Below are 503 nucleotides of genomic sequence, written 5' to 3' on the forward strand. Positions count from 1 at the left end.
AGGAAACCAACCTCTGTATCTACAATAAAAGCTCAGGAAGTCAAATGCTATGCATCTGACTTGTAGGAAATCAGATTTCTATCTTTAGTAATGTAGGAAGCTAAAGAATAAATTCTGCAACAACTGGCACTAAATGGCCAGGACTTGACTAATAAATGACTGCTTTTCTAATTCATTCCTCTGCTTCCAACTTAGGATCAACCAGAGAAAGCCATATATATATGTATATATATTCACAATTGACTACACATATATATGTAGTCAATTGTGAATATGAGGGCTTGCTTCTAGTTAGCCTTTCTACAGCTTCTCTAAGCCAACAGCTTCCAGTCAGAACACACCTTCTCTTGTTTTTTGTCCAATTTAAAAATTTCCCACCCCAGCTTTCTGCAGAGGCAATATCAAAGCCAGTGAGTTCATCTGAGGCATGATTATTGCTAATTGAAAACTTTCCCACTCCTCTGTCTTTGAGTCTCTACCAAATGGTCAAATGATAGTGATCA

General features: G+C 37.2%; 1 pseudogene; it reads left to right on the forward strand.

Moving 5' to 3' along the window:
* Positions 1-381: 381 nt before the first annotated feature.
* On the forward strand, positions 382-503 carry LOC143400609 (U4 spliceosomal RNA; annotated as a pseudogene).

Source organism: Callospermophilus lateralis, chromosome 5, assembly GCF_048772815.1.
Source record: "Callospermophilus lateralis isolate mCalLat2 chromosome 5, mCalLat2.hap1, whole genome shotgun sequence".
NCBI classification, from domain to species: Eukaryota; Metazoa; Chordata; class Mammalia; order Rodentia; family Sciuridae; genus Callospermophilus; species Callospermophilus lateralis.